This window comes from Dendrobates tinctorius, unplaced genomic scaffold (assembly GCF_039654945.1).
Source record: "Dendrobates tinctorius isolate UK_male_01 unplaced genomic scaffold, ASM3965494v1 ptg000039l, whole genome shotgun sequence".
NCBI lineage: Eukaryota > Metazoa > Chordata > Amphibia > Anura > Dendrobatidae > Dendrobates > Dendrobates tinctorius.
Genome location: NW_027361707.1, coordinates 40,085,707 through 40,108,332, shown reverse-complemented (window position 1 = coordinate 40,108,332; position 22,626 = coordinate 40,085,707). Strand labels below are relative to the sequence as shown.

Sequence of the window (22,626 nt, the reverse complement as noted above, 5' to 3'; positions counted from 1 at the left end):
TTTGAGCATAACCTCAAGCTGTCTTTTTCCTAACTGGTTCTGCGAGTGCTTAAATGGGAAAAGTTGCAGCCAAATAACTGATATATTCACTCCAGGGAGGACTAGAAGAGTAGAATTGTGCCAAATTTTGCAACTTTTTTTTTTTTAAATAGTCGCATTTAATGAATCTGTTTAATTCATCTGGAAAGTCACACTGACATAAAAATCAGAAACCGCTTGGAGGAAAAAAAAAAAAGTACAAATAGTTTGATTAATTTGTCACGTCCAAAATGCAATGATGAATCGTGCCTAAAGCGTTCAACACCTATAAAACAAATGTGTGAGATATGACTGGCAGATAAAATTTTTGATTTTTTCTTTATTTTCAGACATTTCTCCACTCAGCACGTAGATGTATTAAAATTGCAGAATCATCTGAAGATGGAGGCGCAGATTCTAGATTTGCTTTGGTCGTGTTAGTAAAAAAAATAAGTGCATAGCAAGGTCATTGCGCTTTAGTTCATTACGTCCACATAGGACGAAGCAGATCCGGTAACTGATGTCCGGATTATTTGGGCTTCTTGTCCTTACTCAGCCGATCGGCGAATTCTACCAGAGTCCTTGTGGGGCGGCCGGACATGCCCTTGCGCAGATAAGAGACCTCATCCTTGTTGGACATGACTCCGGCTATATCCAGGTGAGCCCAGTGCGGGGACGTGACAAACTCCTTCAAGAAAGCCGCGGCCGTACACGCACCCCCAGATCTGCGAGAAGAAAACCTTTCATTAGTTTCTGTGGAGCAAGATACATTACCTCATGTATACTACTGATGTGGAAATTGTAGGTTTATTTTTTAATAAAATCCACATAAAAAGGAAAAAAAAAAACCCAATAATAATAATAATATTCCCATGATAGAAATTGATGACATATCCTGTAGGGGTGCACCCATGTGGTTAGGATCTCACCAATCATTTCTATAGGAATTCCAACAGATGAGCAAATCTGGATCTCCGTTTTGGTGATGGATGGAGGTCTCAGAGGCGGGGGTCGCTCTATGAGATACTTTAGAAACCTACTACAACCACCATATTTACATCCATTACCTGCTGTACTTCCCGACATTATTAAGGTCTGCGAGGGCCGACTCAGTCACTTGTTTAGTGTAATGATCAAAGAGAGGCATTCTCCATACACGATCCCCAGTCACAACGCTGGCCTGGAAGGAACATGAAACATCAGCAGTAAATTCAGCAATGTGGAGGACATCCCACAGGTCTAGAATACATACTTGGTGCCTTCCCACAAAAGGTGCAGGTGTACAGAGTTCTCTCAGGAGCTGAGCCGCCCCCATACAGAACAGATGCTGGCAGTGTTACACAGCTGGCAACTGCCTCTAGTAGCAACAACTGGAGCTAGCTCAGATCGCTGTATGACAGCTGAAATAGTGCTGAATGGGAAGGTGCTGATGGTTTCGTTGGCAGCCAGACACCTTCTGAAGGCCCTCATTGCCTCCATCTTTGTGCTCCTACGCAGCCTTGCCCTATCTTAATAGGCGACTGGTAATTTTTACTATATATTGCTGCAGTATACAGAACAAGTTCAAGTAAAGAAAAACACACCCTGACAGTATGAATTGAATTCCTTTTCCTGATCTGAATCTATTTGGCATTGCTGCAAAATGAAGGAAAAACAATGAAAAATGTTAAGAATTACAATACTGGAAAAGACAAAAAAATAAAGCCAAACTGACCATTTTTTTGGTCAACATAACCTCCAAAAAATGCAGTGAAAAATCAAAACGTTGCATGGACCCCATAATTGGGTCAAGGAAAAGAAAGAGAAAAAAAAATCTCGCCATGTGAAAAACAAGCTCTTGCACAGCTATATGAATGGAAGAAATTTTTTTATTCTTTTTATTTATTACAAAAGTTCCAAATGTTTTCTTTAAGACCAAACAAAGGGGGGAGCCCAAACCTATGCAGCTTTGGCACTGTTGTAATTGCACTGACCTGAATAATTGTGTTCCAGGTCATTTACTGCACAATGAGCGCTATAAAAAAAAAAAATAAAAAAAAAAGACAAATATAGTACAAAAAGTGAATGGTGTCTTTCAAAACTAGAACACACCCTCCTCCCAACCCAAAAAAAAAAAAAAAATCTCTCGTACAGTTATGTTAGTGGACAAATAAAGAGCTACTGGAATAAGGAAAGGGGGGGAATAAAGTGAAATGAACAATGATTCAGACAGAAGAGCATGTTATGACAAGAAGATAGAAAGTAAAATGTTTCCGACCTCTTGAAGGTGATTCCAAAGCCAAGAAGAATTGGTGAAGACTCCAGTGGCTGCAGATCCCAGGGCTACGTCCATTGCACCTACACAACAATTCCCGGTGAGCCGCGCTCCTCGTGAGAAGACACAGGCAGACATCTACATACAATAACTGCATACAGCTGCAGTACAATCCCACAAAGTGAAACGGATAAAGCCGGGCTCCATCTGCACCAATCACATCCTGGTAGCTGGTTGTGTCTACTGACACTTCTTCCACCATTCATATTCCACCCAATTGCAGCCGCCATAAAGCACAGACCACCAGACAGACAATGCAAAACTAATAAAATATACAGCTAAAGAAAAAACAAACATTATTTCTCTACGACATACATTAATTATATTTTTTTGAAATCCAAATTAAAAGGGTTCTCCAGTTATTACCCATCCATAGGACTGGTGATTAGAGTTGAGCAAATTTGTTCGGGTTCCCTCTTATTCGGCAAGCTATAAGCGCTTACCAAATAAGCTGCAGAGGGAACCCGGCTTCCTGGATCACACCGGCTGAACGGCTCTGCAGCTGCATGTGTCGCGCCTGTGTCAGTCACAGCATGTGACATATGCAGCTGCGGCGGCGATCAGCTGATGGGCAGGCGTGATCCAGGAACCCGGATTCCCTCTGCAAAGTCGCCCAAGTCTACTGGTGAAATCTTACTGATCGGTAACCGTATTGATCGGCAAAATTGGAACTTTTATCTCTGGTTAAATAGAGCGGCAATGCAGATACCTGACCGCTGCTCTGCTCATCCTATGGGGGGCTGCCCAGTGCTGCACTCGGCTTTTTCTGGCAGCCCTGTAAGAGGAGGTATGGAGCAGTAATCAAGTATCCAATCTGCCACTCAATTTTGTAACTTGAATTAAAAAAAAAAGCTCAATCAGGGACAGTTATTCCCTGGTCAGACCCTCGCCGATCAGTAACGGATCATCTATTCTGAGCTGGTGAAGGGGGATGGGGCCTGGCTACACCCGCCCATTAAATTCATCAAAAGTGGGGGGTGATTCTTACTCTACAAGTGTTACTCCAGTCCTGTTTCTTGCGAGGTGCATGGATCCGCACAGCAGTGATAACGAGTTTGGGGCATCCTAAGTGGCGCGCGCCTCTCACGTTGAGACCCCACACTTAATGAATCGGAGCCCATGTGTACATTCTTCCAGCCCCTTCCATCATGTGTACGCAGCTCCCATACCTGTTAATGTCGCTGCATTTACGATCGCTCTTGCATTAAAGTTGTGTGCGTAACACAGAGCGTCCGCCAACAGCAGCCGTCCCTCCGCGTCAGTGTTATCTACCTGTGAGGAAACAGCAGCAGTCATGGATTTACTACTTTGCCATCTATAAAATAAAACAAACTAAATTGCTGTTCAGATCTGATCAGTACAGGGCAAGGGATCAATACTTATTAGAGGAGAACCCTTCATCTTGCGGTTAGATATCTGTATTCTATTGAAATATAGGACTCGCACTTTATCTATAATAGTCACAAAACTGGTGGCATTAGAGAACAATCCGGCTCTATCGTGGTCTATTCTAGAAAGATCCTGCACTGTAATAAATCTAAACCCTGAAGGACTGAATACAGCAATTTATCCACTATTGTGGGATGGGTTTATATTTTGCTCGTGTCCCCCTTCTGTGGAGGCTTCTTGCCTTGTCTTTTCAATTGTAATTTGTTTTTATATATCCATCGAAAAAGTCAATATTTTAATTATGAAGCTGGAATCTCTTCCTATCTGACAGCTACTGACTATTGCAGGAACAGATATAGGTGGTGTATTGAATAGTGAAGTGTCTACCATTATCCTCCTTGGATATATAGGATTAAGCAATACCAGTGTTGCTTTATATAGGAAAAAATCCCGCTCTCATTGGAGCACCACCATGACAGCCATAAGGAGTCTTCAGCAGACCCCCAGCTGTCATGACAACCCATTGTGAGACCGCGAGCACCTCGCATTGGAGCCAACAGCCAATTAGAACAGCGCGCTCCTCAGGACGTGAGCTGTGAATGCCGCTGTCAAAAGACTGGCAGCTAAGTTTAACAGGTTAACACCTGTGGACAGAGCTCCGCTCTACACGAGGATGTTAGAGGCAGATGATGGCTGAATAACACAGCCATCATCTGCTGGGAAAGATGCAATCTCAGTTCCTGAGCTCGCATCAAAGACAGGGTGCCGACAGATATCAGTAAGGGGTTAAAAAACAAAAACAATAATATGTTTGGGGGTTCAGTACTGGATTAGTGTAAGGGACTCTATACTAATACTACACAGCACAATGAAAACACTTGCCTTACCGGGGCCCCCAACACACGCTACGCCATTGACTATACATGACAAATGTATGGCCACTCCTCAGTGCCACTTTGAACTGGATAGCACTACTAACAATGGCTCAGGGTGGCGAGTTTTGAGCTGGTTCTCCATTGTTTGGTGGTGTTGGTACAGAACACTTTCCAGCTTCACACTGACCATGTACATCTAATGGTCCAACCCATCACAGGCCCCGCTACACATTGCCTTGGGTTACAATGAGATAAGAGCATAAACCCAGGGGCCAGATCTCCATTTATATCATGTTTACTAGGGAGCCAAAAGCTGAGGAAACCTAGGGCAAAGCTGATATTTGTATTCGTCACCCTACTAAACTCCTACTAGTCAGGATAATGTCCGTCACCACAGCCGGCAATGGGTGAAGATTACCTGGATGGTCTTCCCCGTTCTTGGCCTTCACCACATCCCCAGGCTTATTAGCTCTGCCGCTGGGCATATTTTCACACAGTGGAGCCAAACCTTACAGGACGAGATTAACACCATCATTAGTTTTACAGAAACATATTACATACAAGATAAAAAGTATCAGACAGGAGTAGAGATGCCATAGAAAACCTAGGACCAATGCTGAGTAACTACAATGGCCGCTGTTTGGGAGCCTCTTGGCAACAGGACCAAAGACTTGGCCGACTTCCTACTGTTCTGATAAGCCGCTGCGTGACGGGTGTTTTACTTTGTACCAAATTGATTTTTTTAAGTAATTTACTGCAGAATAATCAAATATAAAAAAAATGTCCTAAAAAGTGGTCCATGGGATGGGACAAGAAAGTAATCCATTATCGCATTTTGCCTGTTTTAAAGTTTATTTTTGTGTGTTTACGTGTCTATTTTTCTGTTTTTGCTGTCCCCGCCATTGTTGCCAGAGTTTGGGTGGTTTCGTGGAGTTTTTGTCCGATTCATCAATGGATTTAAAAAGAAAAAAATGCAGGTCAGCTATCTACTCCAATCTCCCTCTTCAGTTTTTTTTTTCTTTTAGAGAAACTTCACAAAAAAAAGTGCCACAATTCTGGGCAATTCTCCCCCCCTCCATGGAAGACAAAAAGCAATTTTAGAGAACTTTTTATATGTCACACTTAAACGCTTTAAGTTTTGATCAGTGAGGGTATGCGAGTTTAGCACCCCCCCACTGATCCATAAAACAAAAAGGTCAGGGGCACTATAATCAGAATTGTGCCCTTTTAGCTCATTTTTGGAGGGGCAGGGTTAGCATTGTATATGCTCACAAAAGTATATAAGTGGTCTGCGAAGGTTTCAGCACTCCGACACCATTAATCAAAACAGTTGATGTGTCGGAAGTTACCGTACTTAAATTGGGAGGGGAAAACATTTACAGCCAGATTTTTAAAAATTGTTCCACTACATTTAAAACAAAATTAATTTTCAAATATTCCACAAATTTGTGTACACAGCTCATACCACGGTATGTGGTTCAATTGGTGGCATAAAAGTAAAAGTGAATAAAACTGTCATTTTCATATAGCCTTTATATAACTAAAATTGAAAGATAAATACTGTATTATTTTGCACTACACTCTAGGTTTAGAGAGCACAAAATAGGAAAAACATTTTTCCTACTAACTAAAACTTCCCGGGTAAAATGGAGAGGTCATGATCACTAATTTTAATGCACTAGGGTAGAATAGGAATGTAATAGATCAATTGTTAATGTGTATTATACACACACAGATCTGCTACGTATAGACACAGCTCTGAAACATTTGCTCATTTATAGATGCACACAGCTCTGCTACATTTCCACATTTATAGATGGAAAACAGCAAAAGAGCAAAAAGGTTTACCCGTACAGGCCTCCAGACAAATGCACCATCAGGATGCAGTGGACCCATACAATTAACCCCTTCATGACCCAGCCTATTTTGACCTTAGCGACCTGGCCATTTTTGACAATATTGACCAGTGTCCCTTTATGAGGTAATAACTCAGGAACGCTTCAACGGATCCTAGCGATTCTGAGAATGTTTTTTCGTGACATATTGGGCTTCATGTTAGTGGTAAACTTAGGTCGATAATGTTTGCATTTATTTGTGAAAAAAACGGAAATTTGGCGAAAACTTTGAAAATTTTGCAATTTTCACATTTTGAATTTTTATTCTGTTAAACCAGAGAGTTATGTGACACAAAATAGTTAATAAATAACATTTCCCACATGTCTACTTTACATCAGCACAATTTCGGAAACAAATTTTTTTTTTGTTGGGAAGTTATAAGGGTTAAAAGTTGACCAGCGATTTCTCATTTTTACAACAAAATTTACAAAACCATTTTTTTTAGGGACCACCTCACATTTGAAGTCACTTTGAGGGGTTTATATGGCAGAAAATACCCAAAAGTGACACCATTCTAAAAACTGCACCCCTCAAGCTACTCAAAACTACATTCAAGAAGATTATTAACCCTTCAGGTGCTTCACAGCAACTAAAGCAATGTGGAAGGAAAAAATGAACATTTTAATTTTTCCAACAAAAATTTTCTTTTAGCATCAATTTTTTCATTTTCACAAGGGCAACAGGATAAAATGGATCCTAAAATTTGTTGGGCAATTTCTCCTGAGTACACCGATACCTCATATGTGGTCATAAACCACTGTTTGGGCGCATGGCAGGGCTCAGAAGGGAAGGAGCGCCATTTGACTTTTTGAATGGAAAATATACTGTAATATTTAGCGGTTGCCATGTCGCGTTTGGAGTGTCCCTGTGTGCCTAAACACTGGAGCTCCCCCACAAGTGACCCCATTTTGGAAACTAGACCCTCCAAGGAACTTATCTACAGTCATGGCCAAAAGTTTTGAGAATGACACAAATATTATATTTTCACATGATCTGCTGCCCTCTGGTTTTTATGTGTGTTTGTCAGATGTTTTTATCACATACAGAAATATAATTGCAGTCATATTATGAGTAGCAAAAGGTTATATTGACAGTTAGAATGAGTTAATGCAGCAAGTCAATATTTGCAGTGTTGACCCTTCTTCTTCAGGACCTCAGCAATTCTCCCTGGCATGCTCTCAATCAACTTCTGGATCAAATCCTGACTGATAGCAGTCCATTCTTGCAAAATCAATGCTTTTATTTTGTCTGAATTTGAAGGTTTTTGTTTGTCCACCCGTCTCTTGATGATTGACCACAAGTTCTCAATGGGATTAAGATCTGGGGAGTTTCCAGGCCATGGTCCCAAAATCTCTATGTTTTGTTCTCTGAGTCATTTAGTTATCACCTTTGCTTTATGGCAAGGTACTCCATGTTGAAAAAGGCATTGTTGATCGCCAAACTGCTCTTGGACGGTTGGGAGAAGTTGCTCTTGGAGGACATTCTGGTACCATTCTTTATTCATGGCTGTGTTTTTAGGCAAGACTGAGAGAGAGCCCATTCCCTTGGCTGAGAAGCAACCCCACACATGAATGGTTTCAGGATGCTTGACAGTTGGCATGAGACAAGACTGGTGGTAGCGCTCACCTGGTCTTCTCCGAATAAGCCGTTTTCCAGACGTCCCAAACAATCGAAAAGGGGATTCATCAGAGAAAATGACTTTACCCCAGTCCTCAGCAGTCCACTCCCTGTACCTCTTATAAAGAAGCAACCGAAAAAACAGTGCATAAACATCCAAAATAGGTAGAAATAACATGAATCTTTATTAAGGACACAGATAAAAATTGGCATGACAGAAGTGACACAAGCAGAACGCACAGAGGTACAGAGATTCCCTAAGGTATATCAATATGGTATAATGTATCTCCATTAGTGGTATATACAAGCCGACTAGTCATAGTGAAATAAAGGGTAAAATCCCTAGACCGTCAGGCAACCCCAAAGAAGGGGGTTATGAGAGATCAAAATACAAACATAATACTCATACCTAAGGGGGCACTGGACCACCGGCGCAAGGAAAACAGCCCAACGTACGTTTCGGAAGCTACACCGCTTCCTTCCTCAGGGGGTGTGTCATAAAAGGCCACCGGGTGTACTATAAATAGGGGTCCAAATAAACCTGAGCGCCAATCAGGGGAGCGACCAACCACCCACCCACCAACACGTCCGGGCTGGCGCTGACAATACGCGGGGCCCCGTGACGTCAGACGCCAGACCACGGGCGGATGGGGGTGGAGTTAGGCGCGCGTCACCCGCGCATGCGCAGACGGCCACAAAATGGTCGCGGCCATCTTGACTGGGGGCATAATAGATGGCAAACAGAAAAATATGATATCTAACATAGTATTTGACCAAAAAAGAGCGCCAAATGTTTTACCAGTATCTAGTGCATCACATAGCGACTATATTAGGCACCATGGATAAGTATCCAATAGCATAGGTGGATAAGGTAACCGCACATGCGCAAATGACCATAAAAAATTTATATACGGCCATCAAAGATGGAAACACACCTAATAGTAAGCGTAAAAAATACCAATGTATTTATATGAAAATTTATAGATTGTTACAAAGCATCAAAAATGATTAAACACGAGGGTTATAAGGATATAGGGTAAACCAACGTATTCCAGTCCTATACAGGTTTATGACAACAATATATATACCCCATGCATTAGTTTAGTCAAAAATTATAGCCATAAAAATGTACATAGTCCTATTATAATCTAAATGGAATAAGTTAGCCCAAAAATAATGCCATTACAATGAAATATAAAGAATAATCTCTATCAGCCGCATTATTATGCATTGCCCCCATATATATAACTACATATGCTTGTAAATAGAGGTGTATACAGCCATATATCAATGATCACCACATAGAAGTCCACCCATAAAAAATGGAAAAAAAATGGGCAACAAAGAGAACACATCTTCATCTTCTTGTATAGGAGAATGTTGATATATTCATAGAAGAGACGATCATATTTATCCAAAGCCTCCAGAAGATATTTCGGACCCAGACAACCCAACCAAAAAGATGCCAAATCTAAAAGACTAAAATAAAACAAAGTTAAAAAAGTTAAAAAAGACACAACAAATGTCACTCCAGAAGTGTAACAGTACCACAACGGGGGAATAGGTGGAGGAGAAGAGGGAAAGATAAAAGGAAAACTCACAAAAATGGAACGAATGAAAGACATTCGTTAAGGCCATATGGATGGACTGTTTTCAATTTCCAAATCCATTTAGCTTCTAATTGACTCAATCTTTTAGAGAGACCCCCACCTCGAATATCAATTTTCAGGGCCTCAATGCCCCATACCATAAGTGAGGTGGAATCACAGCCATGGTGCTCCTTGAAATGTCTAGGTATAGTCCTCAGGGTGGAAGCATCCGTGTGGCCACGAGCCGCCTGAATCCCCAACACGTGCTCCCTGACTCGGACCTTGAATTGTCGCGTAGTAAGGCCTACATAAATAAGGCCACAGGGACACGTAGCATAGTATATGACATACCTAGTCGTACAGGTAATGCGTTGTCTAATACTGAAGACCTGATCTCCACTCGAATTGTTAAATTCAGTACACCGCATAATGTTGGGGCAGGCGACACAGTGGCCACACGGATAACAACCAACCCCGGGAATGTGACCATCCAGAAAGGTAGTTTTAGAGCCCACAGCGTAGTGGCTCATAACCAGATGATCCCTTAAGTTTCTAGACCGTCGGAACGCCATGGCTGGTCTCTCTGTTGTGATCCTGTTAATGACCGGGTCAATGCGGAGGATAGGCCATGCTTTATCAAGGGCAGAACGAACAGCCTCTGATCTAGAGCTAAAAGTAGTAATAAACCTAACAGTTTGGTTACCCCTAGATGTATTGGACATCCCTGATCTATATAATAAATCCTGCCTAGTAGCATGCTTAGCTCGATTGAAAGCAATTTTGATGGATCTCCGGCTATATCCACGTTCTAGAAATCGTTGACGAGGCTCATCCGCCCGATGAAAGAATGTCTCATCTGTAGAACAGATACGGCGCAGTCGTAAAAATTGACCGATGGGTACCGCCTTAATGACATGTCTCGGATGTGCGGATGAGGCGTGCAGCAAGGAATTTGTCGCGGTAATCTTTCTAAATATGTCTGTTTGCACCATCCCATAGGGGTCCCTCCTTACGGTAACGTCCAAAAAAGTCCAATTCATTAGCATCAGATGTGAACGTAAGTATAATATTACGGTCATTGTTGTTCAATTTTGAGATAAGCTGCGCAAGGTCGACGGAGCTGCCTTGCCAGATGAAGAATATATCATCAATGTACCGCATCCAAAGGGGGACACGGCACATTGACGCATCCTCATCTGACAAAAAGAGGTCCCTCTCCCACAGCTCCAGGAATAGGCCAGCATAGGTGGGCGCAAAGGCCGCACCCATGGCGGTCCCCTGGAGCTGGAGGTAGACCTGTTATAGAAAATTGACCTATAACCCCCTCTCATACTTATCTCAGCTGGAAACAATTCTGAAAAGATCTCTACGGGATGGCGTTATCACCAAACCATTATTTTCAGCATTAATGGTTCCTGAACCCACGATCCCAACTCTGTATCTGCTCCCTAAGATACATAAGAGCTCCTCGGTGCCACCCGGACGACCTATAGTGTCGGGACGTGGCAACTTTCTGGAAAATATAAACAAATGGATAGATTACCACCTGCAACCTCTTGTTATGAGCCTCCCTTCCTTCCTCCGTGACACTGGGGATCTGCTGCGCAGGGTCAACAGACTCTGCCTTGAGGGTGACACTCTTCTAGTTTCAGCAGATGTGGAGTCCCTATATACTAACATCAGACATTCGGATGGCCTGAGAGCCGTGAAATTCTTTTTGGAGACTTCTCCTTTGGCTCCCAGGCTTAGGGACCTTCTGCTGGAACTATTAGAGTTCACCCTCACGCACAATTTTTTTGTGTTCAAGGGGTCCTTCTACCTCCAGCTCCAGGGGACCGCCATGGGTGCGGCCTTTGCGCCCACCTATGCTGGCCTATTCCTGGGGCTGTGGGAGAGGGACCTCTTTTTGTCAGATGAGGATGCGTCAATGTGCCGTGTCCCCCTTTGGACGCGGTACATTGATGATATATTCTTCATCTGGCAAGGCAGCTCCGTCGACCTTGCGCAGCTTATCTCAAAATTGAACAGCGATGACCGTAATATTATACTTACGTTCACATCTGATGCTAATGAATTGGACTTTTTGGACGTTACCGTAAGGAGGGACCCCTATAGGATGGTGCAAACAGACATATTTAGAAAGATTACCGCGACAAATTCCTTGCTGCACGCCTCATCCGCACATCCAAGACATGTCATTAAGGCGGTACCCATCGGTCAATTTTTACGACTGCGCCGTATCTGTTCTACAGATGAGACATTCTTTCATCGGGCGGATGAGCTTCGTCAACGATTTCTAGAACGTGGATATAGCCGGAGATCCATCAAAATTGCTTTCAATCGAGCTAAGCATGCTACTAGGCAGGATTTATTATATAGATCAGGGATGTCCAATACATCTAGGGGTAACCAAACTGTTAGGTTTATTACTACTTTTAGCTCTAGATCAGAGGCTGTTCGTTCTGCCCTTGATAAAGCATGGCCTATCCTCCGCATTGACCCGGTCATTAACAGGATCACAACAGAGAGACCAGCCATGGCGTTCCGACGGTCTAGAAACTTAAGGGATCATCTGGTTATGAGCCACTACGCTGTGGGCTCTAAAACTACCTTTCTGGATGGTCACATTCCCGGGGTTGGTTGTTATCCGTGTGGCCACTGTGTCGCCTGCCCCAACATTATGCGGTGTACTGAATTTAACAATTCGAGTGGAGATCAGGTCTTCAGTATTAGACAACGCATTACCTGTACGACTAGGTATGTCGTATACTATGCTACGTGTCCCTGTGGCCTTATTTATGTAGGCCTTACTACGCGACAATTCAAGGTCCGAGTCAGGGAGCACGTGTTGGGGATTCAGGCGACTCGTGGCCACACGGATGCTTCCACCCTGAGGACTATACCTAGACATTTCAAGGAGCACCATGGCTGTGATTCCACCTCACTTATGGTATGGGGCATTGAGGCCCTGAAAATTGATATTCGAGGTGGGGGTCTCTCTAAAAGATTGAGTCAATTAGAAGCTAAATGGATTTGGAAATTGAAAACAGTCCATCCATATGGCCTTAACGAATGTCTTTCATTCGTTCCATTTTTGTGAGTTTTCCATTTATCTTTCCCTCTTCTCCTCCACCTATTCCCCCGTTGTGGTACTGTTACACTTCTGGAGTGACATTTGTTGTGTCTTTTTTAACTTTGTTTTATTTTAGTCTTTTAGATTTGGCATCTTTTTGGTTGGGTTGTCTGGGTCCGAAATATCTTCTGGAGGCTTTGGATAAATATGATCGTCTCTTCTATGACTATATCAACATTCTCCTATACAAGAAGATGAAGATGTGTTCTCTTTGTTGCCCATTTTTTTTTCCATTTTTTATGGGTGGACTTCTATGTGGTGATCATTGATATATGGCTGTATACACCTCTATTTACAAGCATATGTAGTTATATATATGGGGGCAATGCATAATAATGCGGCTGATAGAGATTATTCTTTATATTTCATTGTAATAGCATTATTTTTGGGCTAACTTATTCCATTTAGATTATAATAGGACTATGTACATTTTTATGGCTATAATTTTTGACTAAACTAATGCATGGGGTATATATATTGTTGTCATAAACCTGTATAGGACTGGAATACGTTGGGTTACCCTATATCCTTATAACCCTTGTGTTTAATCATTTTTTATGCTTTGTAACAATCTATAAATTTTCATATAAATACATTGGTATTTTTTACGCTTACTATTAGGTGTGTTTCCATCTTTGATGGCCGTATATAAATTTTTTATGGTCATTTGCGCATGTGCGGTTACCTTATCCACCTATGCTATTGGATACTTATCCATGGTGCCTAATATAGTCGCTATGTGATGCACTAGATACTGGTAAAACATTTGGCGCTCTTTTTTGGTCAAATACTATGTTAGATATCATATTTTTCTGTTTGCCATCTATTATGCCCCCAGTCAAGATGGCCATCTATTATGCCCCCTTTTGGAAACTAGACCCCCAAGGAGCTTATCTAGATGTGTAGTGAGCACTTTGAACCCCCAAGTGCTTCACAGAAGTTTATAAACGCAGAGCCATGAAAATAAAAAATCTTTTTTTTTTCCTCAAAATGATTTTTTTAGCCCGATATTTTTTATTTTCACAAGGGTAACAGGATAAATTGGACCCCTAAAGTTGCTGTTCAGTTTGTCCTGAGTACGCTGGCACCCCATATGTGGGGGGGGGGAACCACTGTTTGGGCGCACGGCAGGGCTCCGAAGGGAAGGAGCGCCATTTGACTTTTTGAATGGAAAATTAGCTCCAATCGTTAGCGGACACCATGTCGTGTTTGGAGAGGCCCTGTCTGCCTACACTTTGGAGCTCCCCCACAAATCACCCCATTTTGGAAACTAGACCCCCTAAGGAAGTTATCTAGATGCATAGTGAGCACTTTGAACCCCCCAGGTGCTTTACAGAAGTGTATAACGCAGAGCTGTGTAAATAAAAATATATTTTTTTCCTCAAAAATTTTTTGATTTTTTGATTTGATTTTTTAGCCCGCTATTTTTTATTTTCACAATAGTAACAGGAGAAATTGGACACCAAAAGTTGTTGTCCGGTTTGTCCTGAGTACGCTGGTACCCAATATGTGGGGAGGGACCACTGTTTGGGCACATGTCGGGGCTTGGAAGGGAAGTAGTGACGTTTTGAAATACTGACTTGATGGAATAGTCTGCGGGCATCATGTTACGTTTGCAGAGCCTCTGATGTGCCTAAACAGTGGAAATCCCCCACAAGTGACCCCATTTTGGAAACTAGACCACCCAAGGAACTTATCTAGATGTGTGGTGAGCACTTTGAACCCCCAAATGCTTCACCGAAGTTTATAACTCAGAGCCGTGAAAATAAAAACCATTTTTTTAGCCCCCAATTTCTTATTTTCCCAAGGGTAACAGGAGAAATTAGACCCCCAAAGTTGTTGTGCAATTTTTCCTGAGTACGCTGATACCCATATGTGGGGGGTAAACAACTGTTTGGGCACACGTCGGGGCTCGGAATGGAGAGAGCGCTGTTTGACATTTTGAACGCAAAATTGGCTGGAATAAATCGTGGCGCCATGTCGCGTTCGGAGACCCCGTGATGTGCCTAAACAGTGGAAACCCCTCAATTCTAACTCCAACTCTAACCCCAACACACCCCTAACCCTAATCCCAACCATAACCCTAACCACAACCCTAACGCCAACACACCCCTAACCCTAATCCCAACTCTAACCCTAACTACAAGCCTAACCCTAATCCCAGCCCTAACCCTAATTCCAACCCTAATTTTAACCCTAATTCCAACCCTAACCCTAATTCTAGCCCTAACCATAACCCTAATTCCAACCCTAACCCTAATTCCAACCCTAACCCTAATTCCAACCCTAATTCTAGACCTAACTATAACCCTAATTACAACCCTAACCCTAGTTCGAACCCTAAATGGAAAAAAAAAATATTTTTTTTATTTTATTATTTGCGCCTGGCTATGGGGGTGATAAAAGGGGGGTGTATTTACTTTTTTTTCATTTTGATCACTGTGAGAGTGTATCACAGTGATCAAAATGAAAAATGAACGGGCAGCCGGCAAATTCATGGGCGCCGCCATCTTGAACAATGGCAGGCGCACTGCGCATGCGCCCACCATTTTCCAAGATGGCGGGCCGCTGGGAGCCACGGCGGGACACCGGGAGCACCATCGGAGGTCCCAGGGGGGATCGGAAGGTGGGAGGGAGCGATAGGAAGGGGAGGGGGAGCAGATGATGACGGCGGCGGCAACCGGTTGTTTCATCGGTATTCTTGCACCTGTGTTGCCATCTTAACCCCTTCACGACCCATGACGCCTACGTAGGCGTCATGAAAAGTCGTGCCCAAACGACCTATGACGCCTACGTAGGCGTCATGCTATAAATAGCCCCCCTGCGGGTCGGGTGACCGGGGTCAGTCGGTGTGGGGGGGGGGGTCGGGTGTCGGTGTCCAGCCATGTCCGATGCTATTGCAGCATCGGCCATGGCTGGATTGTAATATTTCACCAAATTTCATTGGTGAAATATTACAAATCGCTGATTGGCTGTTTCACTTTTAACAGCCAATCAGAGCGATCGTAGGCACGTGGGGGTTAAGCCACGCCCCCTGGGATTAACCATAGAGTGTCCTCCGTGTGCGGGTCGGGTGACCTTTCAGTGACCCCGGTCACCCGACCCGCAGGGGGGCTATTTATAGCATGACGCCTACGTAGGCGTCATAGGTCGTTTGGGCACGACTTTTCATGACGCCTACGTAGGCGTCATGGGTCGTGAAGGGGTTAAGATGGCAACACAGGTGCAAGAATACCGATGAAACAACCGGTTGCCGCCGCCGTCATCATCTGCTCCCCCTCCCCTTCCTATCGCTCCCTCCCACCTTCCGATCCCCCCTGGGACCTCCGATGGTGCTCCCGGTGTCCCGCCATGGCTCCCAGCGGCCCGCCATCTTGGAAAATGGCGGGCGCATGCGCAGTGCGCCTGCCATTGTTCAAGATGGCGGCGCCCATGAATTTGCCGGCTGCCCGTTCATTTTTCATTTTGATCACTGTGATACACTCTCACAGTGATCAAAATGAAAAAAAAGTAAATACACCCCCCTTTTATCACCCCCATAGCCAGGCGCAAATAATAAAATAAAAAAAATATTTTTTTTTTCCATTTAGGGTTCGAACTAGGGTTAGGGTTGTAATTAGGGTTATAGTTAGGGCTAGAATTAGGGTTAGAATTAGGGTTAGGGTTGGAATTAGGGTTAGGGTTGGAATTAGGGTTATGGTTAGGGCTAGAATTAGGGTTAGGGTTGGAATTAGGGTTAAAATTAGGGTTAGGGTTGGAATTAGGGTTAGGGCTGGGATTAGGGTTAGGCTTGTAGTTAGGGTTAGAGTTGGGATTAGGGTTAGGGGTGTGTTGGCGTTAGGGTTGTGGTTAGGGTTATGGTTGGGATTAGGGTTAGGGGTGTGTTGGGGTTAGAGTTGGAGTTAGAATTGAGGGGTTTCCACTGTTTAGGCACATCACAGGGTCTCCGAACGCGACATGGCGCCACGATTTATTCCAGCCAATTTTGCGTTCAAAATGTCAAACAGCGCTCTCTCCATTCCGAGCCCCGACGTGTGCCCAAACAGTTGTTTACCCCCCACATATGGGTATCAGCGTACTCAGGAAAAATTGCACAACAACTTTCGGGGTCGTGAACGGGTTAAGATGGCAACACAGGTGCAAGAATACCGATGAAACAACCGCTCGCAGCCTACCAATACATGGAGGGGGCGGTTGCCTGGTATGTTAATGCACAACAAAACACTTGTATGCGGCGCTGTTCACACTATGGCCATGCATAGCATCCAGGCCAGCCTAGTAGAGACACCCTTCTATGAGCTCAGGCGGGCTGGCCCAGCGCTATCAAAATGCATGCCATGTGAACAGACACCGCAGTTTACAAGACCAAATGGGCCCAACTGCACCCTGAATAAAAAGTGCAAAAAACACATTAAAAAATGTGGAGCATTGGCTGACATTTTGGCCAAAATACGCAAGCCCGTAACCTGCGTCAAAAATCTCCACGTTTACGGGTACCCAACACTAAATCCTAAGCTGATATTTTGGCCATCTTAATTATATGGGTCCACTGCATCCTGACTGCATTTGTCTGGATGCCTGGACGGGTAAACCTTTTTGCTCTTTTGCTGTTTTCTATTATTGGTGGATTTTCAAGTCTGTGCCGTATCACATTTATAGATGCACACTGCTCGCTACATTTGCACATTTATAGTTGCACACAGCTCTGCTACATTTCCACATTTATAGTTGCACACAGCTCTGCTACATTTGCTCATTTATTGATGCACACAGCTCACTACATTTGCACATTTATAGTTGCACACAGTTCTGCTACATTTCCACATTTATAGATGCACACAGCTTGCTACATTTGCACATTTATAGTTGCACACAGCTCTGCTACATTTCCACATTTATAGTTGCACACAGCTCTGCTACATTTGCACATTTATAGATGCACACAGCTCACTACATTTGCACATTTATAGTTGCACACAGCTCTGCTACATTTCCACATTTATAGTTGCACACAGCTCTGCTACATGGGCACATTTATAGATGCACACAGCTCTGCTACATTTGCACATTTATAGATGCACACAGCTCGGCTACATTTCCACATTTATAGATGCACACAGCTCTGCTACATTTCCACATTTATAGATGCACACAGCTCTGCTACATTTGCACATTTATAGATGCACACTGCTCGCTACATTTGCACATTTATAGACACACAGTGATTGGAAAGGATGCGGTGTCTAGTAATGGGCAGTCTGACTCTTTCGGGTGACCTGGATAATTTGGCTTCGCTCAAAGAGAGCAGGCTCCTTTGGATCCCAATTAAATGTGAGATCACCCTAGAGGACACATACACACATTTAAAATGGACTTTATACTGCCGAAACCCCGCAAACGTGTAGCCAACCAATACAACTGCTGGCAGGGTTTCAGCCACCAAACACTAATTTTACCCCCAGTGAGAGCCATTCAGAGACTTCAGGTGGCCCTCACTGGGATGCTGGCTCTCTTCGTTCACAGAGCCAGTTCTTTGTACGGGGTCGCTCGTGAACCACTAGAGTTTGCGTTCTCCATCACAGGAAGCTTCCTCCGGAATTTAAGACACACACTTTTTAGTAGTAAGTTTTTCTTACTAAAAAGTGCATCTGATAATTTTTGGGGATAACCACACTTACTTACCAATGAGGTTAATGGGTAATTTGAGAGTCGCAGCAGTCAAGATGGCAGAACAGACCGTCGCTGCACCACCCATATCCGCTCTCATTGCATCCATTCCAGATGATGGCTTCAAGGAAATCCCACCACTTAGAAAAAGAGACATTTTGGGGTCAGTGGTACTTTCAACAAGGCACAAAATGCTCTGTAGTTTTAGTCTGCACATATTCATCAGGAGGATGTGCGCCCAGCTGATAGTTGCTGCCCGGGGCAGGGACTGTGCTAGTAGTAATACATTGCTTCCATCATCTAGGTACACACAAGTAAAAAAACCTCCATACTGTCCAATAGTAGTCAGCAAGTGTTTTCAAAGGTTGTGCAACCCAATGTCATACCGTACGTGATGTGTCTCTGACCTGTCAAAAGTAACTCCTTTCCCCACAAACACAAGAGGAGGCTCGTTAGGATCACGGCTGCCAGTATAATGGATTTCCAGGAACACCGGCGGCTCATCAGATCCTTTGGCCACACTTAAAAACGCTCCCATTTGTTGCTCTTCTATCCAGGACTTTGATCTAGGAAACCAAAGTGGAAGCATATCACTGCATGGCATACAGTCGCTGTAACTATAGTCTACTGGTTAAAAAAAATGCAACATTGTATGTATTCAAATAACCAAAATTCAGTCCTAGTTACAAGAGTTCTAAATTGCACAAAAAAAGCCCAAAAAAGAAAAAACTCAAAACATGAAATACATACAAGAAAGGTATACTGCAGAGAATGATGGGGTGGTTGTATTAATACATTTAGAATATCCCCTGGAAGAAGCATTTCTTGCGAAACACTTCATCTCACATCTCATCCTTTCTGCAATATTTACAGCAGATATGTCCGCAGTCTTACCTAGTGAGCACCTTAACCCCGTCCCCCAATGCTCCAGTCTTCTGTTGAATTATCTCAGCAAACTTTGACGGAGTCACATAATTCGCTGGAGATTCCATCAAGTAACGAGCCAAGTTCTGCCCCTTCGCGTAGGAAACTCCTTTTTGCCAGGCATCTAGTTCTTCACTAAATAGAACAAATCATTCTGGGTAAACACACTGCAGGCTAGATACAAAGATGATTTTTTTTCCAACTTTATGGAAGCCGTCCACAGATTTTCTAATATGCAGCAAATACGCAAAAAAAGGGAAGAAAAAAAAAAGATACAATAACAAAAGATGTACCTGTGTAAGAGTAAGATTGCAACCGCATTCTCCACATCACCACTAATACTATACAACTGAAGTACTAATCTGCCACCAATATTTCCTTATTTTTACATTAGGACGATTTCCAATGTATACTTATTATATTGTTATCCCAATATTTGTGCCATATGTACAATAATGTGACAATTTTGCTGAATGTTATCACATTTGCGCACACACAAAAAACAAAAATACGGGAAAATAACCAAGGAGTATATACTTTTAGGCTATGTGCCCACGCTAGCGTTTTTAAACGCTCAGGAAAAGGATCCCCTTTCCCAGAAAACGCGCGTCTTTTTCCGCGATTTTTGACGCGTTTTTGACGTGTTTTTTGACACGCGATTTCTGGGATCATTGGGGATGGCTAAAAACGCTGAGCAATGCGGGAATTAATGAGCATGCTGCGTTTTTAGCTGCTAAGCGATTCCTGAGCGGTTAAAAACGCATGCATTGGCACAAAAAGCCAAAAATGCATGCAAATGAATTAGAAGCATCTTGTAAGCATTTCTGCAGCGTCTGAGCCGGCACAAACGCTGCGGAAACGCATACAAAAATGCAACGTGGGCACCCAGCCTTAAAATGTTTAATTATTATTATTATTATTATTAATGTTAAAATTGACACAACAAAAGAAGAACAAAGGAACTACTGGACAGTCAATAGTGGGGACGCTATAAAGTACCGGTGACATGAGGTAGTACGCTTATCATACAGTTAGGTCCATATATATTTGGACAGAGACAACATTTTTCTAGTTTTGGTTCTAGACATTACCACAATGAATTTTAAACAAAACAATTCAGATGCAGTTGAAGTTCAGACTTTCAGCTTTCATTTGAGGGTATCCACATTAAAATTGGATGAAGGGTTTAGGAGTTTCAGCTCCTTAACATGTGCCACCCTGTTTTCAAAGGGACCAAAAGAAATTGGACAATTGACTCCAAGGCTATTTCATGGACAGGTGTGGGTAATCCCTTCGTTATGTCATTCTCAATTAAGCAGATAAAAGGCCTGGAGTTGATTTGAGGTGTGGTGCTTGCATTTGGAAGGTTTTGCTGTGAAGGAAACAGCGGTCAAAGGAGCTCTCCATGCAGGTGAAACAAGCCATCCTTAAGCTGCAAAAACAGAAAAAACCCATCCGAGAAATTGCTACAACATTAGGAGTGGCAAAATCTACAGTTTGGTACATCCTGAGAAAGAAAGAAAGCACTGGTGAACTCATCAATGCAAAAAGACCTGGGCGCCATGGAAGACAACAGTGGTGGATGATCGCAGAATAATCTCCATGGTGAAGAGAAACCCCTTCACAACCGCCAACCAAGTGAACAACACTCTCCAGGAGGTAGGCGTATCAATATCCAAATCTACCATAAAGAGAAGACTGCATGAAAGTAAATACAGAGGGTTCACTGCACGGTGCAAGCCACTCATAAGCATCAAGAATAAAAAGGCTAGACTGGACTTTGCTAAAAAACATCTAAAAAAGCCAGCACAGTTCTGGAAGAACATTCTTTGGACAGATGAAAACAAGATCAACCTCTACCAGAATGATGGAAAGAGAAAAGTATGGCGAAGGCGTGGTACAGCTCATGATCCAAAGCATGCCACATCATCTGTAAAACACGGCGGAGGCAGTGTGATGGCTTGGGCATGCATGGCTGCCAGTGGCACTGGGTCACTAGTGTTTATTGATGATGTGACACAGGACAGAAGCAGCCGAATGAATTCTGAGGTATTCAGAGCCATACTATGTGCTCAGATCCAGCCAAATGCAGCCAAACTGATTGTTCGTCGTTTCATACTACAGATGGACAATGACCCAAAACATAAAGCCAAAGCAACCCAGGAGTTTATTAAAGCAAAGAAGTGGAATATTCTTGAATGGCCAAGTTAGTCACCTGATCTCAACCCAATTTCGCATGCATTTCACTTGTTAAAGACTAAACTTCAGACAGAAAGGCCCACAAACAAACAGCAACTGAAAACCACCGCAGTGAAGGCCTGGCAGAGCATCAAAAAGGAGGAAACACAGCGTCTGGTGATGTCCATGAGTTCAAGACTTCAGGCAGTCATTGCCAAAAAAGGGTTTTCAACCAAGTACTAGAAATGAACATTTTATTTACAATTATTTATTCTGTCCAATTACTTTTGGTCCCTTTAAAAACAGGGTGGCACATGTTAAGGAGCTGAAACTCCTAAACCCTTCATCCAATTTTAATGTGGATACCCTCAAATGAAAGCTGAAAGTCTGAACTTCAACTGCATCTGAATTGTTTTGTTTGAAATTCATTGTGGTAATGTCTAGAACCAAAATTAGAAAAATATTGTCTCTGTCCAAATATATATGGACCTAACTGTATCTTATAAAGCAGCATAGACAACGGTACAAGGGGCAAAACATCCAACAGTTCAAGCCAAATAGCTTACAGCATGGAAGCATTACTTACATAAAAGGTCCTACTTGTTAAAGCGTTCCCACCGCCCCAACGTACGTTTCATCCAGTACTTCATCAGGAGGCGTGTGAAGTACTAGATATCTTATTTATAAGATATGATAAGCATACTACCTCATAAAATCCCTGGTCTCTGCTGCAGATGTAATAGCGCTGTGAACCCTGAGCTGTGTATAATCCCACCCACATCCCTGACTGGCAACTTACTGTGTATAGGCAAAAAGCTGCCAATCAGTGGTGGAGATTACACAGATTAGCTGGACTGCCTGGCACGCTACATCCAGTCCCCCAATGATCATCTCTTTGCTGATAAAACAATGATTGTATTGAAACTACAGCAAGCAGCTGATCAAGTGACACATCGCCGGAATCAGTCCCTATAGTATGCTGCTCTCAGATTACATACCAAAGCCTGCTGATAGATTCCCTCTTAA

The 22,626-nt window shown here is 43.0% G+C and overlaps 1 pseudogene; it reads right to left on the bottom strand.

The window, feature by feature from the left end:
• Nucleotides 1-338: 338 nt before the first annotated feature.
• LOC141088539 (cytosol aminopeptidase-like) overlaps nucleotides 339-22,626 on the bottom strand; it is a 43,681-nt pseudogene continuing 21,393 nt past the window's right edge.